This window comes from Fringilla coelebs (assembly GCF_963513975.1).
Source record: "Fringilla coelebs genome assembly, chromosome: 4".
In the NCBI taxonomy this organism is placed as follows: Eukaryota; Metazoa; Chordata; class Aves; order Passeriformes; family Fringillidae; genus Fringilla; species Fringilla coelebs.
The window spans coordinates 38,575,723-38,596,879 of NC_140032.1; the positions used below are offsets into that span (position 1 = coordinate 38,575,723).

General features: G+C 36.8%; 1 protein-coding gene across 2 annotated transcripts in view; it reads left to right on the forward strand.

The window, feature by feature from the left end:
• The window catches only part of SPOCK3 (SPARC (osteonectin), cwcv and kazal like domains proteoglycan 3), a gene marked incomplete at its 3' end in the record, with an annotated part of 161,759 nt that overhangs the window by 36,224 nt on the left and 104,378 nt on the right, over positions 1-21,157 (forward strand). The gene's annotated exons all lie outside the window — the stretch shown is intronic.

Sequence of the window (21,157 nt, forward strand, 5' to 3'; positions counted from 1 at the left end):
GATCATATAGTACAATTGTGAGTTGCTGAAATGTGGACAATTTGTGGATAGAAATCTTAATGGTGCCTTGTGTTTTGGAATACAGATCACCTGCAGAGCTGCAAAACTAATATTCTACATTTTTATCCTTTGGTTTTCCTATCTCTCTGAAGAGGATTTATATAAATGAAACAAAACTATGGCACACAGTTTTCAGTAACTCCCATGTAATTTGCAGGATGAGCATGTGAAGTGTATTTGTGGAATGGGATCATTAATTCTGGTTTTATATTGTGTTTAGGTTTAATGTGGACATAACAGAATCTGATGTTATGGAACTGTCTTATAGATAATGATCTAAAATATAGATATAATTTGGCAGATGGTGATGGCAAAATGGAATGTGCAGGCACGTGCCAGAGCTTTGCCACTCTTCAGTGAGCATATGGATTTTTCCGGTTAATCATATTCTGATACACTTTTATCATCTAGTGAAAAATGTTTGCATTGTGGGTATATATTTCAGTCCAGAATGCTACATTTATACAAAAGAGTGAGGTCGTCTCAAAGCTTGGTCACTGAAGTAAACTGCTTCTTTACTTAGATAGCAGAGTCAGTCACCTTTAACATTATGAAGTTTATTTGAGGTCTTCAGAGCTTATGTGGGTCTCTTGCCAGTGTGTAATCTTTAAAGGAAGCATCAAGTATTCTGTACTTGAACCTTATACTGCTAAAAGTTCAGGAAGAGCCAATTTCTCTCTGACTGTTTGAATATTGCAAATAGCTACTTGCAATTTCCATCTTTCAATTTCAAAGTTATCATGTGGTTGTAGACTGGAGATCATTGGGTTTTCTCTCCATTCTAAGTGTCATTATTCTTTGCCTTTGAAAAACCTGTTTGATTGTGGTGTCTTTTAAAATAATTTTTCCCCTCCCTACTTTTATCTATCTTTGTACAGGAGACAAATGATTGTAGGAAAAAGGCTTTTTCATACATGTATCACATTTTTTGTCACCCCAGGTAACTGAGCTTGTGCACCATACACACTATGCATGTAGTAACCTATGTGTGATATCATGGTAACATCAAAAGGCTTAAAACAGGAAGAAGTTAGTTTGTGATCTGATCCATTTTTTATGTATGCTAGATTTGGGATTACAGATATTTTAATTTAGATGCAGGCTATACTTTATTGTTTAGATTTCAACTAAATAAAACGTCTTCATAAGTATTGTTTGGAAGAAAATGTGTATTGTGCTTACCCAAGCATTAATTAATGACCTGTATTTTAAATGGGCAGGCTGATGATGTGCGCTGGTAGCAGTACATGGATACTTTGGATTTGCAGCTTCCAAATACGGACTTGGAGAATGGAGCAGGACATGCTGCTGTTTGAGAGTCCATTCCAGCCAGACTCAGTACAGCCTGCTGCCAGTTCCTACTTGCATGGCTTCTATCTTTGAGTACTTTTATTCTGTCTTGCTGGAGTTCTGCCTCCTCCTTGCTTCTCCCATGTTTGCTTTCACTGCTATCCTGCTATGAAGCCTGTCTCTTGTGAGAGACAAGACATTCACAAAATTTGTCTTTGCTCTGTCTATAAGAGCACTTTCCAAACTTTGATTTGCTGCTCTAATCATGCATTGTTCATAAATTGTGGAAGTCAGAGGTAGCTGCTTCTCCCAGACTCCCATTTTGCTTCTAATTTAGAAGCGGTACGTGATGAATTAGTGCTGAAGTACTCCCCCACATGTATGCCTCTCTTCAGGACAATTACACACTTCATCAGTGTAGACTGAGTTGAGTGCCTAGTCTTCTGTCCTACTCAGTTTGCATTACTTTTTTTTTTTCTTTTTTCTTCTTTTAGTCTGTTTTCTGTCTTTTTAGCCCCAACAGCTGCAGTCAAGGCAGATAACCTATTAATTCTGTATGTATTTAAACAGATGTATAAAACTTGTTTTTTGATAAGCTTATATAGTTTAATCTTATTATAACTTGTTATAATAAGTAAACTTATTATAGTTTAATCTTTTAAAATTATTGTTGTCCTTGCCCTGATTCAAAATCAGTAATTGATTTGGCAAACAGACAAGACAAAGGATGACTCAGACATTTTAGAATCCTGATGAGACTATCAAAGAAATGCTATGAGGTATGGTATTTCTTAATGGAAATGTGCTGAATACTTTAAATTGTTGACTTGAGAAGGGTTGGCTTAACTCTTCATAGGGTTTTAAAATTATGGTGTTGGGTAAGGTATGTATGATGACTTTCAGTTATAATGAGTTTGGTTTATTTAAGAGATGAATATCAACATGCAGCATGGTACTATCAGATGTTCACACTCATTATTGCACATCAGGAGTATTGGAGGGGACTTTTGTTTTTTGGTGCACTTGGCAGATTCTTGCTTTACAAAAACTTTGATGTTACAGAAATTGTGCTACAAAATTTTGCTGTAGTTAATAACATTGCAGAGTTGTGTGCCTGAACAGCTTTGAGAATTGATACTTTCCAGGTATTTATGTATTAAGGGTGCTATGTGCCCTGGTTCTTTACCAGGGATCCTGTTAAAACTGCAATATTGAAGGCTTTATCCTTTTTCATTGTTAGCTGCATTTCTTGTGTCACTGTTGATTGATTTAGTTTTTAGTTTCTGTTTGTCAGTGAACTGAAAACACTGGACACCTAAGACTTTCGTTTATAACATTCATTACGATACAATGCTGTTTAGATTATGTTTAAGCATTCTTTTGCATTTTCTCTCTCTTGTCACTTGGTTGTAACCTTGTGGGATAATTCCGTGGAATAAAGCAGAGAGCGCAAAACAGTGGAAACTTCTAATTAATTTTGAATGGTGTTTCTTCTGTAAGTAGTCCAGTTAGTATACATTCAGAATTCAGGTAATGAGCTACAGGACATTACCATTACTAATAGGAACCAGCTGACTAAAAAGATAGTCAAATCATATGTTAGCAACTATTGGAAAATAATAGAAAACAAATCAGAAGATGTGGTTTAGTTCCTGTATAATTCTGGGAGGCACATTGTCATTCCCCCTCTTCTCACCCCTCAAGATATGTGATAGAATCAGAGTAAGTATTAAAGAGAGGGAAATAAGTGATAGAGGGTATCAAAAAGTAGATTTTAGTTTAAAAAAAACCACCTTAATATTTGAGGACTCTGATAGGGAGAAGGAATTGTAATGAGAGGAAGTTGCTTTGCTTTCTTTCTCTGAGGACCTCTGTGTGTGTTTATTGATCAGTCCATATATCTTCAATAACAGACTGCAGCTGTCTGCTCTTGGCTCCAGCTGGAGATGGAGATTGGGGTGGATGTTCCATGTGGCAGGGTTGGTGGCATACATTCTAACACCAGGAACATTTGTGTCAGTGGAAGTATTTAAATGCACAGGAAGCCTAGTGGAATGAATACAAGATGGATTCACTTGACATTTTAAGCTGAGGACAGTAGAATACTTTTAACAAAGAAAATGGAAAAGTCTGTGTACCAGAAGTAATGGAAACATTGGTGGGTTCTCAGTCTTGTGGGTGACCATGAATTTTGAGAGCAGAAAAGAGGTGCTGCTCATTGAATTTAGCTCAATGTCATTGAATTTCACTTTCACAGGAGAAACAGATAGGGTCACAAGGAAATTGAAAAATTTATTACCCACAGCTTATGCCAGTCCTTGCAAAAATACAAGCTAGGTGAATCTTTTATTTAGTCTACCTTCAAAACCAATACTAGTGACCAAAAAGAGCTCTGAAAAATAGGTGGTGATTTCATGTTTTTGAAATGTATTGCTAAAATGATTATTTTATAATAACAGTCATGGTCTGTGGACACATTATTTGCTTCCAGTGCATTAAAGACAAAAATCATATATAGTTTATTATGTAATTATCCTTGGTACTGGATGACAATCAAAACGGTAATTAAAAATCAAAATTCACCTCAGCAAAAAAATAGAAACAAAACGAAGGAAAAAAACGAAACATGTCATGATTTTTTTAACCTTTTGTTGTCTTTACTTTCTCTGCTTCTGGTTTTCCTACTTTTGTCTGAGTTTAAAAAAAAAATCTGCAGATCAGTAAGCACAACCAGCACCTGTGTTAAGGAACTGGGATTTATCAGTTCTATTCTGAGTAGTTCCAGTCTCCCATATTTATCTCTGTACATATTAATCACTATTCTATGAATAGAACTATTGTGGTAGGTTTTATTAATTGAGATAGGCTGGAGCCATAAGTATGGAATATCACTACTGCAGCACTTTTCTTTGAGGAGCTGCTGAAAAACCCGCCAGCTGGTGACTGGTGTAGATAAGGAGGACTTGTTCTGTGATTGTAGATGTCTTTGTCCTTATCATTGAGATCTCAGCATCTTTCAGGAATTTCATAATATGGCACAAGTAGTGCTTGAGATGTGATTTTTAAACTTTATTTCACTAAGTGAGGTTTTAAACTTTGTTTTTGCAGTACTTACTTTTTTTTTTTTTTAGTTTCTGATGATGATTATCTTTTTCTTTTCTGGTAAGGTATGGCCAGACAGTATGGCCATATTGCATTTCAGAAAGGGAGCCAGCAGTGCCTTTAAAATTCTGCTGCTGTTACTTATTTTACAAGATATTAAAGATGGACCAAAACAGAAATAATCTGGTGGAACAGTCTTCTAGGACACATTCTGCACCACAAAAACAACCTGAGCAATGAGCATTGAAGCTCATTGCATGGAAGGACTGGTACTTGGCATATTATATAAGTTTCCTAAATATTAATTTCTTCCTGGTATACTTATTGACAATAGATGCAGTAACAGAATGAATAATTGGCTTTGTCAGACATTTTGTACAAAATATTCAAAGGAAATTTTAGCTAAGCCTTAAGGTGCTTCAAGCTTTCAGATTTACAGTACACTTTCAGATTCACAACTGAATTGACAGAAGAGAAATTGGCTGGCAGAAAGGAGTTGAACATGTGAGGTGTAAAATTGCTTTGTTTTGGAGTCATTTCAGTGATGCCATTTTTTAAAGTAATTTTTTTCCCCTTTTGATTTGCTTTGCTCTGTTTAGATTGAATGAGCTTGGGCCATAATTTCTCCTTTATTTCTCAAATGCTCTTGGAGGATTTTGTGGAAATAATAAGCTGTGAATCTTGTACTATTTTGTCATGTTGATTCATATCTGCATGGTGGTGTATGTAAGAGAGCTGATGCTTAAATTTGTCTTCTTGTAATGGAGATGATTTGGGTGTGGAGTATTTAGGACTGGTCAATCAATTATTTAGAATCAGGGATTGGAAGAGGTTGGAAAAGATCTTTAAGATCATCAAGTCTAACTGTAAAAGTATTACTGTTGAATTATTCTGATACTTCTCTAGTAAAGCCAGAATAAAGATGGTCTGAGTCAGATCAGAGGAGTTTTCAGTATGCATTTTTATGGTATGAGCAAAGATAATACCCCAACAACTCCGTGTAAATAAGTAGTATCATGTTTATAAAGTCATATTTTCTTTTAAAATTGCTTAGGGCTATCCATGTTGTTTATAAAGTACCCTCAGTTAGGGAAAAGAATAAACAAACCCAAAAATGAGTACTGAAAATTATGAAGATGTAAGTAGCAGTAGCATATTGAAGATAATACCATTGAAGTGCCTAGAGTTAGGAAAAAGCTCATGAATAAAAAACAACTACCAAAAGTAATGAGATTCCAGGTGGTAAAACAGGATATCTTCTTCTATGTAGTGAATGATATATTGACATAAAAGAAATATCAGCCTTTCCTATTGAAACTAAACAAAAAAAGACATGTATTTAGCAAGGATACAATGGATAGTATGGCAAGAACTTGGTATGGTATATAAAGGCATTTTGCAGTGAGCTCTGTATTAGTAGCAGCACCCTTAGCAATACTATTTTGACTACTTGGAGTACAAGGATTGATACTGCTGGGTTTTTTTAAAATCTTGTTTAATGTAATTGAGTATTTTCACTAAGAGATATGCCTGACTCTGCTAGTACTTTTGGCCTTAATTGTTCTTTGCAGTGAATATAGGCAACTGGTGACTTTGGAACATCTGTGGCAATTTTGTCTTGTCAGGTATTTCTAATAATGTCAAGTTTCTTTTTTTTTAACTTGATGGTCTCCACTTTTCCATATACTGTTCCTGTAATATTGTAAGATGACCCACAGAAGCAAAGATCCTTGATTATAAATGTAAGGTCAGAAAAAGCAGTATTTACTTACTCTAATGTCCTGTGTTACATAGGCCAAGTAATTTCACTGCCAAGCTCTGGAAAAAACCCAGATTCCTTAATACTCTCAATCTGATGTACAGATATCAGACTGATCCTTAGAATATGAAAGTGAAGAAATCAAGCATTCAGAAATGATACTTAAAATTTCAGCCTGATGCATTGACTGGTCCTGTTGTTGCTACACAGTATGATACAGCCTTGTACCTGCATGCTCGTGTCTTGCACCTCTTAGGTGGAAGGGATTTTCTATGAGCCATGCTTGACTTCAAGGGCAAAGGACTTATGAATCATTATGCTTGTGTTTCACTTGTGTTTCAAAGTGCAGAACCAGTAGTGAGGGCGCAGAACTACAGGAAGAAAAACGAAGGTAAAATTAGTTTATAATTCAAATTATGTGTACTGAAACATTATCTCTTGTTTTTGTGTTTATTTTTAAATATTCAAGTTTTCTAACTTGAAGAAAGTAATAATATTGAGTGTAACATCAAATAAAGTTACTAAAGGTAAATTTTTTGCACAAAACCAGCTATTAAATATTTAATGAAATAGAAGTGATGGATCGATGCTGTAGCATTGTCATGTCTAATGGAACATACACTGTAGAGAATACCTGAAGAGAATGTTACACTTAGAAGCCTGACGACTGTTATCCAAAGACTTCTTTAAGGGAGGTCCCACATAGGTTTTCTATCTGTGAAACTCAGAGAAAAGTTGCATATCCCCCAGATTGAGCACACCATAAATCGGTTTAAGTCCTTAAACTTGATTCTACTTTAAAGTATAACTCAACTGCTTAATCTGTAATGTTTTTCTGCAGAATAAACTGCAGAGATTACGTGTAAAGTTTCAATTAAGCTTTTTTCCTGCAAGCTGCCGTGGTAAATTAAAGAATTAAAATCCCAAGTGAACGTGTCCCTGAGCAGCCTGCTGTGGTTTACCCTGCTTTGAATCATGGGTGAAATTAAAAATATTCAGTTGTTCATGCCAACTTGAACTTCTCTTTCTCTGATCCTGTAAAATGCAGATGCTGATAGCTCCCTGAATTAACAGGTGAAGCTGGTAGTTATTGTTTTCAAGTTCATGTCTTCAAGTAGGCTGTTGATAAGCTCTAGGATGTCTTCTCTGTTTAGGGGTTGGTAGTTTTTGAGTGCATCTTTTTTTGGATGTTTTTGTTGTTTTCTGTGGTGTTTTGTTTTGTTTTGTTATGCTTTTTAAGGCATTTTGATTTGTCCCAGTTACCAGTCTAGCACACAGCTTTTTGGTAGTATTCTATTGCAACTTCAGTGTCACCAGAGCAGCTGCGTGCTACATGTACATGCACACATATTAAAAAATATATGAGCCAACTCTTAAAGTTGTTTCGTATTGTCCTAAATAATTTTTGTTTGTAAAGAGTAAGAAAATAGAGTTTTGGGTTCTGTCCAGTATTTCCTTCTTGTAGACCTGAATATTAAGTTTCTTCTTTGTCTATTTCTTGTGACAATTCTGTTTCTCTGTTTAGTAGTTTAATGTGAGCAGTTGCTTAAGTGGGTGCCTTAACTTATTTATTCTGCTTCATTTTCATATTCCTCAATTTTTCAGGAAAAGATATTTTTCATTTAAATATAATGTTCACAAGCTAAAATGCAGATTATTTAAAAAAATAAAACGTTACATGATCTACATAGAGGCACATATTCCTGTTAGTAATGTTGCTTATACATGTATGTGTGTATCTGTGTACCTCATAACAAAACTGTCAGATCTGTCATATTTTACTGTGGCATTAAGTAAACAGTTTGAAAGAAAAGCTTATTTGTTTAAGTGTAATGAATATGTGTATGGACTTTGGTAGGTAGTTCTGAAACAGGATTTATTTCAGTAGACTTCTGGAAAATAATTGGTTTGGTATCTTGCAAGCAGGTAGATAAGAGCAATTTCTTGGATTTGTACATGGTAAGCCATCACACTGTTTAGTAAACCAGTAGTTTTCACTGGCCACTTTAGACACAGTCTCTACTTTATAGTGAAAACCAAAACAAAGCATACTATTAGAAAATTGATATTTTATTCCAAAAATGTGTTGCTTATTTATAGTGTAAGTACTTCAGTGCTTTAGTGAAGGTTTCTCTCTTGATGATGGCAATAATATAGAGTGGAATTCTTTGTATTTGCATTTTATGTGTGACAACTCTGTGAAAAGTGCTTGTCTGTATTCAGACGTCTGTAAACATTCCAGGACTAGTCTTAATATTTCTGTATAGGTGTGAAAGCTGCAGTGAGGCTAATGATAAGTGTAGTGGGAGGATAGGTGTTGAAAAGCACTTTGCCCTTGTACCTGCTTTAAAATCTGGAACTGAACTCCAGCTCTGAGATAATAATATTGTTAATATCAGCCAAAGCTATTCAAACAGTAAATCTTCATGCAGATATGCATCCAAATTGGAAGGTCAGGATTGTTTCTTTCTCCTCCTTCACTGTAAAGCAAAACAAATAAGGTCCAGTCTCTCATTCTCTGTGTTGAAAACTTAAAGATGACTTAGTGTAAAGGGACCTGGGGTAAAAAGCCAAAAGAATTTTGACAATATGGGAGTTTGTTGGACAGGATATTATTAAGTTGAAACATGTTGTTTGCCACTTTGAGAGGAGGCGCAGAACTGGGATCTGGACGGTGACAAGAGAGCCCAAGTTTGCAAATGGGTGCAGCCATTGATCCTGATATAGCTGTAAGCAGCACTGTCAAGCCAGAAAGAACATGGAAATACATGGTTTTCTTTACTGAATAGACTTCATCATAAAAAGGCAATCAAAACCCAAAATTAAAAAAAAATCAAAATGTATTGAGTAGAGATTTGAAATAAATAGTTGGCATTGTAGAACAGTTCTTGTAATTTTGGTCTTAATGATTAAGTATTATCCTGCTGACGTATATTATATAGTAGTATGTAGTTCTTAAAATAAAAAAGATTTCTATGTATTTCATAGTCTGATAGGATAGTTTAGGCTCAGAGACCTTTTAAAGGTCTTCAGGCCAAACCTCCTGCAGTGAGCAGGGACGTCTTCAACCAGTCCAGGTTGCTCAGAGTCCCATCCAACCTGGCTTTGAACGTTTTCAGACAGGGCATCTGCCACCTCTCTGGGCCACCTGTTCCTGTGTCTCACTACCCTCATGGAAAAACATTTCTTCCTTGTATCTAGTCTGTGTTAGTGTTCTTAACAGTTTAAAACCATTAACCCTTGTCTTATCACTACAGACATATTTGGTGTGCTTCTGTTCTTTTATAGGTCATTTTATTATTATTATGTAAGCATGTCAGCTGTCATACAAAACATCACACATTAAATACTTTAATAGAAAAAAATTTGGGTTGTAATCTTCTCACAAGTGTTGTGTGTGGCTGAAAATAAGGCTTGTCAATGCAGATGCACTGTAATAACTTGGAATTTGGCAGGATATTCATAGGCTCAGCTCCAGTATTCAATCTATGCTGTAGAAGAATAGCTGACTTGGCTATATTCTAGGCCCTGACAGGCAAAAAATAGATCTATGGGGGTTGGTGTGTTTGGGGGGTTTTTGTTTGTTTGGTTGGTTAGTTGCTTTTTGTTTTGTTTTATTTTTTATTTTAGCTATATGTAGAGGGTAAAGAATTGATTTTTTAGGTTGTGATCCTCATTTATGTGCTACAGATATTTTTTAATCCCAGGCTTGGAAATTTGTTGTAATACCATGTATCTAGTGCATTACAATAAGAAAGCATGGACTTACTTGATTTTGCCTTTGTCTCTCACGAAATGTTTAGAATGTCCTTGGAAAGTTTTTGCATGAGAGCAGGGGGAGAAAATAAGCTTAAACTGTGAAGACTAAGATGGATTTTTTTCTGCTTTCAACCGTCCTTTGTGGTAGCTCAGAGAAGGTAGAGCCAGGCTGTTCTCTTTACTGATGGGCAGGGATGGGATTTAGAGGTGAAGGACATGTTGCAACATGAAAACCCTAATTAAGTGATATAAAAGCAACTTCTTGTGAGAGTAGACAAAGAGTGGAATGGGTTGCCCAGACCAGGAGGTGGAATCTCTGTTCCGAGAGATACTCAAAGTTTGACTGGGCATGACTGTGCAATCTTTTGTAATTGGACATGCTTTAGGCAGTGCTTGAGACTAGAGGACTTCCAGAGGTTGTTTACAACCTAGATTTATTTTATGATTATATGGAAAATTAGCATTAAATAAGAGACTTTGCTATACTTAAGAAACACTATGGAGTTTTTAAGACATTGTTCACTAAACAGTTTGTGACAGTATTTTGTGTAATTTCTGAATGTAAATTGCAAGCTTTAAGTATTAGATCTGTTACTGTTCTGTTGAGGGAGTTTACAACATGTTCAATTCTTTGTTAAGCCAGAATGTGCAACTAACTATCCATTATTTGCTAACTTGTTTAATTAGCAGGGTAGAGGAAATACTTGAGGGAGAATGATACAATAAATAAGTAATTTTCTTTTCAGATGTAACACAAATGATACACAATTACAGAAGTTAAATTGCAGAACATGTTTGAGAAAAATCATGTGTATTTATGTGTACCTTACCACAAACACATAGATCTGTGCACTGGTTTACAGATCTAGAAGTTGTTGCTAAGTGCCACTACCAGACTAGAAAAATTGCTTTCTAGTCTAGTTAAAAAGAATATAGAATGGAATGGTAGGCAATTTTTTTGTATTTTACAAATGTAGTCTCCTTTTCTTTGTGGTTGTCTTACTGTCTCCCTTTATCTGTGTGCACAGTAATTTCCGTATCTCATAGGAGTAAATAAATCTGTTCCTGTGTTGATCATAATAGCAAAGAATAGACTAATTCTACCTCCTTTCTTTTATCAGTAGGATTTTGTTTGAATTACTCAGCAGGGCAGCTTAGAGACATATTTCTCCTCTGAGCCTTTTAAATGTTTTAGCACTGATGCTGCTGAAGCAACTCTTTATTTTTTGAAACTGTTTTAAATTTCACTTCATAGTGACAAGACAGGGTGCTGGAGGAAAATGCAATCTCAGGCCAGTGAGGCTGGTGCAGTGCTATCCACTTTTGGATCTAGTAGCGTTGTTGGAGCTTCTCTGCTAAAATCTGAGAGAGGTGCTCTAGTAGAGGATTTAAAAATGTAATTTGTTCAAAGCCACCATTGTTTCCCTACAGTATTTCAAGGTCCATAGAGAAAGCTGGACTCTGAACGCAGAGGCTTGGCATAAGGATTCAGATCCCAACTGGCCTCTCAGTCCAAAGCAGACAGGTTCTCTCAGGTATTTAAGAGGGAAGATTTTTGTTTCAATGCAGTTGGTCATAGCTGTTGACCTGGAAACATTTTGTTTTTTTGCTTCTATCACCAAAGCAAACTACACCTGATCCTGAAAAAAATATGACTAGCTGAGGGTGGGAACTCAATCTGTCTTCAAAGTATCACTGAGAAGAAATGAACTAAAATGTTAATGTCCTCAAGTGCTCTTTTGGGCCATTGTTTTTCTTTTGAGCAGAAGGAAGGTGGTACATATAGGCCATAAGAAATAAGCTGTGATTGCAGTTTATGTACAAAGTCTGTTATTACTGACCATTTCCATTGACTGAAAAAGGGAGTTGGCATATGGTCTTAAATGTTAGCTGTAGTTCTTGTTATTGTTGAATTCACTGCAAAGATTTGGTATGTTGCTTTATTTTTGTAACTTGCACATTGACAGCCATGACATTCTGCTGCTGCTTGTTTGTCACTGTAACTAAGACAACTCGACATGAAGAGTTTGTAGGTAAACACACAGTAAGGGCACTAAGGATTTGATCCCTGGTCTTGGTATGTAACTTCTTTATTGCACAACTTACATGACAGTAAGGCAATGATACGTGCAGTATTTTAGAGATTAGCTTTATGATAGATCAGGATTTTCTAAATTGTCATTAGCACTGTTGAGCTGTCATTCTCTCTAAGTGTAGCAGTTTTCACTACCAAAGTGCTTCTGGTTTGAGTTGCTGTACACTTGATAGCTGCAAAACCCGTGCTCTTTACACAACAAATTGGAAGCAAATATTAACGTCAACATTTCGAGCAACTGTCAGCCAAAGAGGACATGCAGACAGAAAGTCTGATTCTCCTTCCACTTATATATTGTACTTCTTTCAGGATCAACATAGAATTAAATTAACAGAATAGTTATCCATGATGTTTTCTTTGTAATCTCATTTCCCTATTTGGAAACGGGAGGTCTCAGATGGTTTTTCCAGGTCAGTTTCCTCTGTGCCAAGCTTTACTTGGGCAGGGAATCTACTGGCAGATACATATAGAGCCTTGCTGAATTTGACATGCCATATTTAATAAACTTTGTTTAGAAAATAATTTCTGTGGCAACATCACTGTAACATGGAAAAAAGAGAATGTGCATGATTAGTGATAGGAGTATTTTTTAGTATTGGTCTTTTAATAAGGCAGGTTATGCTACTTGGTATTTCCTCATGAAGTGGGTTCTGAATACTCTGGGTCACACAAAAAGTAGTGGCAAGTAATTTCACCCTCTTCCAGCTACTAAAAGATCAGTAATTATTTTTAGTGTTTGAGTTTAGGACAGTTTGCAAAATTCAACAACAGGCAGGCTAGATATACTCAACAAATCATTGTAATTAGTTGTATGTCAAAGTCTCTTTTTTGCATACTTTAAGTGTAATTTTTTTTTTTCTTCTTATAGTGATTAAAATAATGGTGAAGCCTGGCCCTGAGGTGAGAAAAATATTTAGAAAAGCCTTAATGGGATTATGTGGATTTTGGGTCAAGTCTGTGGGGAGATGTTCCTGAAATCTAGGCTTAGAAAATTGATATAATAAAATGGAAAATGAGGTGAGATGATTTTCACTGGATTTTTTTTTTTTTTGATAGCATAAGGCTATGGAGGTTCTTACAGGAATGTAGACTGGGGTTTAGAACTACTATAAAAAGAACATTTAATTTGATCTTCTATCATTTTAGCTCAGTTTAGGCTTTTAACAAAGATAAGTCTCATTAAAGTACTACAGAAAATTTCTGAACAAAAAAGACAATAGCTTTTTGTGAGAAGGTATAGAGAGTTCTGTGTTTTGTCATCCTTAGTATAGAGCAGTGCATCAGGGCTTAACTCAGAAACTAAGAGTGAAAGAAGAATTAGGAGGAGGCTGAAGTTCACAAATTGCCTTCTATTTGGAAAGTTCCCAAAATAAATTGCACTGTATGTTGTACGAATGATTAACATTTTGCAACATTGAAATTAATCTCATTTTGCGGCAGGATACAGCAGATTTTTAGTGCTCAGCAATAAAATTCTATTTTAAGGCAAATTGAAGACTCTCACTGTTTTTGAAGCCCAGGGAAAACTCAAGAATGCAGAATGCAATTTCCTAATTGGATACCAAAAGAGCTCATATTCCTTTTTGGGGTGTGGGGAGAGTTGTGTCAGTTGTAATTGCAGCTGCTAAGAATTTAGCCCAAGTAAAATACTCAAGTCTTTGGTGTTAAGTCCCTCAGAAGCAAAAATGCTTCTGACAGCACAGTCCTTTCTAAATACACTGCTGCTCTGTGAGTTCAGCAGGGACTTGGTGTGTCATGTACTGAAGCATCAGCAGGGTTTCCTGCAGCCAGTGGGATTACCCTTTGTCACTCATCCTGGCAAGGTCTGAATCTGCTGGGTTTGAAATTAAAGTCCATAAGACCTGAAGGACTGAGATAACAGAAGGCTCTTGTAGATGGGAAAGGAGCTAGGGGTGTAGTAAGGTTGTGGAAGTAGCACGATGCCATTTCTTTGGCTGTTAAATAATAATTTGTCTTGGTCGTGGTATTTTATTGGAATAGTTCACAGATATTTGGTATTGGCAGTTCTCAGTTAAGATCCAAACATTGTGAAAAACATAGCTTTCTAATTTTGATGTGTGTAAACTAGTCCTTTAGTCAAATCAGTGAAAGCAAGTTAAATTCAAACATTTACCTTGTCTAAAAGTATTTCTGCTGATGTCCTTGAGATCTGGAGAAGCCCTAAAGACTGAAATAAGCAAAACATAACTTTTAAAGAAAAAAAAAGTGAAAAATTTTAAGAAAAAATTCAAATGATAGAGACTAAGAGTAGGTGATTAGTTAATAAAATTTGGAGACAATGATAGAGTCCATTAGTGCACATTATAAGATGCTGCTGCAGCAGGGATACCAGCCAAGAGATTTTTTTCTTTCAAAAGTTTCTGGTCTTTAATTTAGGGTAATTTGTCCTTCATCAGTTCCCAACACAGGTAATGAGACTTTCCTTACTCATGCTTGGTCTTTGCTGACATCTCTTACCGTAGACTTTTGTCCCATCCTGTTTCATGTTCAGCATGTCTGCTGTCCGAGGATCTTACACCAATGCTCTGGAAACCATTTAGGAATGGGCTGCTTCTTGATCCTTGCTTTGCTCTTCAATAAGGGTGCATTGCAGGGCATCTTACAGCACCACATGCTGACATTGATTGGAGTTTTCATGTCAAGCAGGAACTACATAATATAGTGCATGTGAAAACATATTTCAGAATAATGCATCACTAAGATCTACAAGAAATGGGTCAATTACTTTGAGATAAATTTAGATTGCATGTGAGAATAATTCCTTCAAGAGATTCAGCACTTGATGATATACTTTTTTGTTATCCTGTGTGAATTAATTAAAAGACTTGCGCTGGTATTTCTAAACTTCCATTTGTGCTTGAAATCCTGTAGATTACTTTACTGATCTTTTGAAGGCTTTTATTTATTCTTTAGGCTTCATCAGTAAAACTTGCTGCTTTAGAGTCTGAGAAATAATATTGTCTTATGGAGCACTGCATATTGAACTGTTGTTTTTCTGAAGAGCTGCTGTTGTTCATGATGAGAATGAAGCCAGTCTTTGCTCTTAACAAAAATAAGAATAATGATTTTATTGTCTTTAGAACCAATGGAAGATAACAATTTTGGAGGAGAATTGTTCTTCAGTGATTTCTCTCAGGAAGTCTATTCTGATGCAGCAGGTTTGACAGACAGCATTTAGTGATTTAAAACAGTCATAAAAAACACACAGTACTGAAATGTGGTTTTGTACATATTGTCACCTCTACCCAATAAAGATGTTAAGGATGATGGTAAAGGTAGCATCTCTGTATATATTTAGGAGAAAGAGAAACCCTCAGTTTCTTTTCCTGGCTTGCTGAACTAAGATGTATGTAAATAAGCAGATGATGCCTGGTACATTTACATGCCTAAGAGAAGAGCACTGTAGGAGCTGACTTAGAGAAACTTCTTCAGAACTATTCCCAAACATTTGGACTAAAACTAGGGCTAGATCAGCTTCTCTGAAAAACAAAGGATCAGGAGGGCAAAGCAAATGTGTCATATACGCAGATTTCATGCTGTATCTGGGAAGATATAGAAATATGTCACATACACAGATTTCGTGCTGTATCTGCTATATAGGGGAAGCTGAACCAGCTCTGAACCCCTTTTGCTGCTGCTGCCCTGCAGTTAGGAAGCCTACAGCTGCAGTTTGAAAGACAGAGGAAGGCACTGTTTCTCAGCTATTTTATGGCTTCTGCAGATGCACAGTAAGTAGGGTGTTTTGACTCATGTTTTTCTGTAACATATCCTGATTTTCTTGGTATTTTTAATACAAGCTAATGAATTAAGATGCAGAGTATCCTAGGTAGTATTTACATAATGTGGGAGTTTCATATATGTTTTTCACCATACATGGTTAAGATATCAAAAGAACCTTAACTCTCCATAACACAAGCATAGTGGCTAGAGTGAGGAAACAAAACATCCATGATCTATTTAAAATTAATTTACTTTTAATTGGCATTCTTAAACTTCGCTGTCAGTAGGATTCAGCCTAAACTTCTTGTCTTGTTTATCCACCTGGTATCACCATCATACATTTTACTTGAAACTGTTGCAACTCTCTTGCCTTAACTTTAGTGCAGCTTTTGTCAAGGGAGGAAATAATTGGAATATGCAGTGTTGTCAACATTTTTGCTACTTAGTATTTGCAGATACGATAATAAAGATGTCACAAGACAGGCCTTTCTTAAGGGATGAGGAAAAAACACTTAATCATGGACGTGCTAGAACTGGTGTTTGAAAAATGGGAACATGAGAAAGCTTTTCAGGACAGCAGCCTCTCTTGGTTTGTCTGAGAAATACTGTAGTGTTACATTAATCTCCATTCATATAAGCAGAGCTTTTCTTGGAAAGGAAGTATCGGATTAGGGGAAGTTCAGAATAGGTAAGTAATACAGCAATATTGTAAATTTTAGCCTTAAATTTAAATATAGGTTGAATCAGAACAAATCTTACAATTTTTTCCTACAAAGACTGGCATGTTTTTTAAAATAAAATAAGAAGTACATTCTTAAGGAGATACAGGAATTTCGGCTACTAAAGCCTAAATTTCTTCTGAAGCACATGGGACATTTGGCTTGCAAATATTTTTCAAAGAAATAAACCCTGACTTGGTTCTGTTTAAAGAAACAGAGTAAGATATGCCAGTGAAATCCCTTTAATCTGCAGAGTAACCATTTCTTTTTTGGTAAAACAGCTGATCTTTTCCAAATGTACCTAATTATTAAGGCAAATTCAAAAGTATATTGCTTGCTTAAATAAGTATTTTCCCAAATCAGTAAAAAATACCATTACTGCAGTAAATCACCTATCACCCTGAAATGTGTATGTGTTTCTTCTGTCTTGTTCTTCAATTTGCTAAATTTGTGATTTTCTAATGTTGGCAAGAAGTGTGGGAATTTCTTTGTGTCCTACCAAGATGACTGGGTTGCTTAAATATAGTTCTCTTTTTCTTACCATCCTTATTTTCTCTTGTCTTTTTACTTCTTCTCTTATTGACGTTTAACTGCACGACATCCTATTTAAATTCTTTAATTGGAGATAGGAATGATTTTCTTAATATCTGTGTAGCACTCTTGTACTGAGACCAGCAATTTTAACTATTTCCCTCTGTTAAGTTGCATGCATGTTGTATATGTGTTGTTTTCCCTCCATCCCATTTTCTGTTGACACATCTGTTCTTTTTGCTTTGTAATGACAATAGCACTGTAATTCCTCTCTCATAATGTTTTGAATTCCTTAATTTCTTCAATTTTTGGACTGTTTTCATAGAGTGTTCTTTGTCTCCATGGCAGTGAGGGGTAGGCTAGAGCATTGTCCTGAGCCTTAGCATGAGAGACTTCTTTTCTCCTCTGCTGGGAGAAACATACCAAAATCCTGTCCATGCAACTGGCATGATGTAGCAGATCTCATGATTGTCTTTGTAATTCATTTTCTCCAGGTTGGAAAACAAACAAGCAAACAAAAGCAATGTCATCAAAGGTATAGTGTCTGTGTTTTTAAGTGATTCTAGGAAATGCTAAAAAGCCATAAATTTTCACCTTCCTGAAAAAAAATTGGTGACTAGCACTTTTTTCCCCCCTCCGTATCTCATCAGAAATGGTTGAAAAAATGTTTTTCAAAAATGGTGTGAGAACCAAGGCCTTTTCAAATCCTTTTAGACATTTAACAGACTTTTAAAACCTAGACTGTTCCTGTCCTTGTGCCCTCCCTGTGTCCTTCACATCTTACAGGGCTTCTGTCCTGAATATGACAAGTTTGCATTGCTGCATAACACAAAAATAAAAAAGGCTGGTGGAGGGAGAAAGAAGAGTTTGAAAAGACAAATTACATGAGCTCCTGTCATTTGTGGGGTAGTGCAGCATTTGATACAGGGGGTGCACACACCCCCCATTGTCTCCTTGTGCACAAAAGTGTAACTTCATTGTACAAACCTCTCTGGCTGGTCATTGGTGGGCATCTGAACTGAATATTTCTTTCTTGGCTTTTATCTTTTAAGATGTTAGCTTTTTTTTCCAGTTTCCAGAGATCTCCTTTTTTTTTTATAGACACAGACAATAGTCTCACAATCATATTGCCATTCTCTTTCAACATACCATGGCAGATTCCCTCCAGCCCCACATATGTGATCTGAGCTCCCTGTATAGTCTCTTTCTGTTTTCTGTTTTGCTCTTGGCTGTCTGTGGGACTGTATGCAGAGGATCATGGAGTAAGTTTTGTCCTTGTTGTCTTGGGCTGGTGCATTAGTGATATCTGTGGTATCTGAGGAAATGGAACAGCAAGAGGTGTACGAAATGCCTGAGCAGGCATATGAAAGTCCCACCGATAGTCTTTTACCTCACGTATATCATCTATTTTCATTTCTTTTCTCCTATTGTCTAGCAAATATATTTGAAGGCCTTCTTCACAAGTTGAATTTTGAAAGCATAATAGGAGAATGATCAGAACTTTTTATATTTGTAGGGAAAAGATGGTCCATTATTTCTTTTATCTGTGATGAGACTTACAAGATGTACTTTTAAAGAAACAATGTTTTAAATTTTACTGGTATTTAGAAGCTTCTAGTGTTTGTGCTTTGATATTAATTCCTTCCTTTTCAAAATGTTTTTCAGTATTTTTTCGTATTTCTGAATATATGCTTTAGTGAGCATGTGGTATTTCTTGACAAGTGATTTCAAATACTGTGCCATTCAAACTTGCTGTTAGTAATGCTGCTAGTACCAAAGAGACAGCATCCCACAGAAATCTTACTGAATGGGGGCTGTGCAGCAGAGAGGGCTGAAAAGTGGTGGCTCCCAGCCCAGCTTCATCAATGGTGCTAGAAACACGAGGCAAAGGAAGGGAGCAGGATGAACATTAGATGTGGGGAGCTGAGTGCCAGAGTCACTGGAAGCAGCTATTGATTCCAATTGTGCTTTGCCAGCCCCATGAATGCTGGCCTCAGGGGTGGCAGGGGCTGGAGCTGGGGAGGAAGCTGACATCAGGCTCCCTGCAGGCTGGCACGGAGCAGCAAGCCAGCATCCTTTCACCTGCCAGCGCTGCACCCCGCTCCTGGGGGCTGCCTGCCAGACAAGCAGAAAGGGGTTTTGCAGCAAGGCTTCGTCTTGTCTGCAGGTGATTATGTCTTTCTCTGCCAGAGGAGCAGTGCTTATGTTACCTCTGGGGTGGTTCAGTATTTCGGATTTTTTCTTGTGTTGGTTCTTTGAGTTATTAACTGATAGTTATCTTGGCTCCTTGATTCTCAGAAGTATTGATGCGAAGGGCTATTGCCTTTGTATCTGAGTACTTTGAGCAATGAACTTCTGGAGGTTTTGGCTAAACTAATTATGTTTCTAATGGGAGACCTACTGCAGTCAAAGCTGGCAGAAGTCTCCCTTTTGCTAGTGTGTAAATATCTTCTGGGCTTGTTTTCTTTAATTTCTCAAGTGTAATAAACGTGATTTTTAAAATTTTTTTTTAAACTGATGCATTCAAGAATGCTGCCTGCTCTGTGCAGTTCTTAAATGTGGCTTTATGGGAAGCAAAACAGGCTTTTTAGCTCCAGAGAAGGGAGATCCTGTTGAGAAGAAAGTACTGAGCCAAGAAATGTGCTATATGCAAAGTCCCTCCCCTCCTGGAACTAGTTTTGTTCCTAGTTCTACTGCAGACCTGTGGCTATGTGACATTACATAAGGTCTGACAGATCAAGCAACTTACTACAGGCATCTGGGACAATTGGTAAAAAATGTGCTAAGGAGCACAAGGTCCATGCTGGCTTCTTGCCTTCACGGGTGTTCTGGGATATGTGAGATGCTGTGAGAGTAAGTAGTGTTCTGGGGAGTGCAGTATCTGCCTTGTTCTCATGTGTGCACCATCCTGCATTCAGCGGGTAAACTGACACTCCACATTTGTACAGCAGAGTGCTCACACGGCTTACGATAGATCAGATGTCTGTGCACTTCAGCAGAGATGGAAACCAGCATCTGATAGGCAAGTGAGGAGCCACATGCTGCTGAACAGCATGTCTGCATCCTGGATGAGAATTCCAGACTGGCTCAGGTTTCAGGTTGAGGAGTTTTCTAATACATGAGCATAATGTATTTTCCTGGTGCAATTTATAGTCCCTCCGTTATGGTTTATGTTTTGGGGTAGTACTCTCATTAGATGTATCTTAGTTACTCTGTGTTTGCTGTCTGTGAACCTTATGTATTTAAGGAAGCTACAGTATTTAGGACTGGTGGATTTCCCATATGATGGCAGCTTTGTTGTTGTCTCATACTTTTATTCCTGTAACAGTTCTCCATGTGACCAGCAATTTAAGGCTTTGTAGGATGATGACAATCTCACTGTCATTAGACAAAGGTCCTGGAGCAAAATTTCTGCACGTTTCATGCTTTCTTTTTCTGGCACTGGAAAGAGGTTGGTGCAGAGGTATCAGATGACAAGTCCACCCCAGCCCTTTCAGTGAGACTTAGGATACAAATATCTGTTACAGCCACTGGTGAGGTTTGGGGCAGATGAGTCAAATCCTCTGCTATTGGAGGGGTGAAAAGATGTGAGGGGGAGATACTTGGGGAGCTCAAGTTTGCTGCAGAAGTGAGCTTGAGACAAGGGGAGAGCTGTGATGTGGGACAGTTGGCTGAACTGAGTTGGCTTGTTGAAGTGGAGTCTGAAAATAGCACAGCTACCAAAAAGCAAAGACCTAGCCTAAAAGAGGTAAAGAGCTTTCGTGTTGGATGAGAAGCAGATGTGTGTACTTGAGATGCAGATAGAAGAATTGGAATGGAAAGCCCATTAAGGACTCCTTGAAATTAAAAAGAGTGAAATACTCAATAGGAAAACAGCTAATGGCAGTGAGGAAAAAATAATCTGAATCTAATACTGTCGATTTTAAGTTTTTAGGGAGCATGGGCAGCCAGAAAAACTTTTGCTTCTAAAATTGTCAAATGCAATTCTATGTCCCTCTATATATTGAAGTATGCAAGTCTTCTTTGTTAAAAACAAACCACCCCCTCTGTAGGAATAGGGAGGCCAGCAGTAAAATGTACTTTTTGCATTATGGTAAGTCA